The sequence below is a fragment of the Amblyomma mixtum genome, chromosome 8 (assembly GCF_055824585.1).
Source record: "Amblyomma mixtum isolate Tamu chromosome 8, ASM5582458v1, whole genome shotgun sequence".
NCBI classification, from domain to species: Eukaryota; Metazoa; Arthropoda; class Arachnida; order Ixodida; family Ixodidae; genus Amblyomma; species Amblyomma mixtum.
In genome coordinates, this window is record NC_143019.1 from 33,579,915 (window position 1) to 33,582,471 (window position 2,557).

Here is a 2,557-nt window from a genome sequence, read left to right on the forward strand (position 1 = left end):
TGTTTTAAATCAAGAAGCTAATTTTTAAAAATTGTGTTAAATGTTAGATGAAACACCCTGGATGTTTCATCTTTCCTATTAGTCACTATTATGCACTGGAGTTCTGGTTTGGGCATGTTGGTCTTGCTGCATGCCTAGACGAAGCAGTGCGAAAAAGCGAGGGTGACCACAGACACGAATAAAACTGGAGCCGATTTTATTTTTGATATTAAGCATTTATTGTATGTACTTTCATTAGCACCACTGCTTTCTTCTTTGTCCTTACTGTATACGTATAAGTAAAATGCACAGCTCATCTATCTGTATCTGCAAATAGTGCTTCATGTTGTGCCGCTATGTATTCTCACGTTCACTGTTCTAATATGTGCATTGCTTATTACCCTTTCTCTTCACAGTTCTAGTCAGTCGTCCTTTTTGATGGCGATGTGAAATATATTTCCTAAACAAAAAAAATGCATTTGAAGGAAGCAGTGTGGTTTCCGAATACTCTCTCGAGAACAGCGTAAATTTCGCGCAACCAGTTTGCAGGCACGTCAAGCTTCCAACGTACTTCAGCAGTTCTAAGAGGGAGGGAGCGAGCCTAAGGTGCGATCAAAACAAAATATAAACGAGGGCTGCAGCCTGATCCTTTTAAACTTTTGTGCAACGAAAGTTACATTCTTCTCTTTAGAAGCCAGCCAAATCATAATCCGTCCGAATAGCTTCTTGAGATTTAAAGATCATTATCTGCAGCCGACCAAGCACCCTAGCATGCAGGCTCAGAAAGCACCGAGATCATATCGACAAGCAGCCTTACGTGTCATTTTTTCGAAGCATTGAGGAAAGGTATGCTGAGCCGTCGGCCACTGGCACATTTCCAGGCGTATGTGTGTCTCCAAGCGAGGAAAAATGCCGTAATTAAGGAATGGTCATCAATTACTCCGCCAGCCGCTGCCCGCCCATTCACTACCTACCGCTGTAGTGAACATCCTTGCCCTGAGATTGTGATCAGCAGTCACGTAGGCGCCATCTGAGCCATAATGTTCGTTAGCACGCGAGATGTGCTTTTTTTATAAGCTACGGGAGGGGGGGGGGGGGGGGGGGGGGTGCACTTTGTTCGTGTTGCCTGAGGGAAGATTCTGGAAGCCTGTGAGCAACTGCATCAGAATGTCTGGGCCGTACAAGGAACTTATGATGGCACACCGGCGATGTGTTGATGATACCAGTTCATGAGCGGGATGGTTGTCGGACAACCAATATTGGGTTTCACTTCCACTGCAACGCTCTTATGTCCCTGCCCTTCTCGACTCCTGCCCCCGGCCGGGTACCCACCGGTTTTCTCAAAATGGGTACGAGCTATGGCCCGAGGCCTGGTGCTCGGCTTCCTAGGGTTGCATTGCTCGGGAAAGGAGCCTGCGCCTTCAAATCCCGTCACTGTGGGCAAAGAGTCACGTGGACAAGAGTCTTAGGGACAAAGTGGATGAAAAAAGGGCCACAAGTTGGCCTTCTACCGCACGAGGTGGATTTAGGGTTGCTTGGCGGCGGAACTTATCTCTGATCCGTCAAGGGAACTGTGGTCTAAGACCCTTTTCCCAAGCATCTCACCATAGAAGAGCCGAGCACCAGGCCAGGGGAAATCTTGTACCCATTAAAGAAACCGGTGGGTACACGGCGGCCTCCCCTGCCTTCGTGCCTTGTTAATTCACTGCTTTTATTGACTACGTAGCGTTCACTGTAATTACGCTCGCTCGCTGTTTAGCCTTTATCGTTAATTTTTCATTAGTGTTGGCTTTTCTGGCGTGTGTATTGTCATGCTCAGCATTTTTGGACAAAAATGTTGAATACAGAAAAATTGTAAGGTAATGTTATGGAAATATTGAAGGTAATGGTTCATTCTTATGATGCGTAGCAAATATTTTATTTTTTCAGAGTTTGTTCATCGCTCGCATCAAGCAGTCAGTACTCCACCAGAAAACTAATGGGGCACGTTTTTGACGATAGAAAAATTGCTGTTATCGAATAAATGCAAGCCTACCGACAAGAGGTCAGCAGATGTGTTGATTGTTATTGTGAAATCTTACAATGTATGAAAAAATTGCGTTCATGAACTCTTGTTCGTTGAAAAATGCTTTTGTCCACAGTTGCTGGGTGTTCTTCACGCTGAGTATTGTCTGCGTATTTGTTGTGTATTTAGTTTTGATGAGCATTACACCGTCAGCTTTATATAACAGACAATAGTCGAATTGATCTGCATTTGATCATTTGATTATGCATTTGATCTGCAGGAAGACAACAACTTAACGCTCCCTAAGAGTGAGCTCTTAGCACGATAGGTTGCAGTGGTTATCACGTCGAATCTGAATAAAACTATTCCGTCCACAAGGACTGGGGCGAGGTGGTATTCGAAATAAAAGGAGGAAAAATAGCGTGGTTGGCGGACACAGAACACGCACTACCCTTGGAATTCATCACAAAACAATGAAGTGTGTAAGGTAATTTGAAGAAATCTTTTTGCAGCTGTTTGGCAGCTATGTGCCAGAAGCGTTTGTCGCATCGTACATTGAAGAAGTTTTCAAGT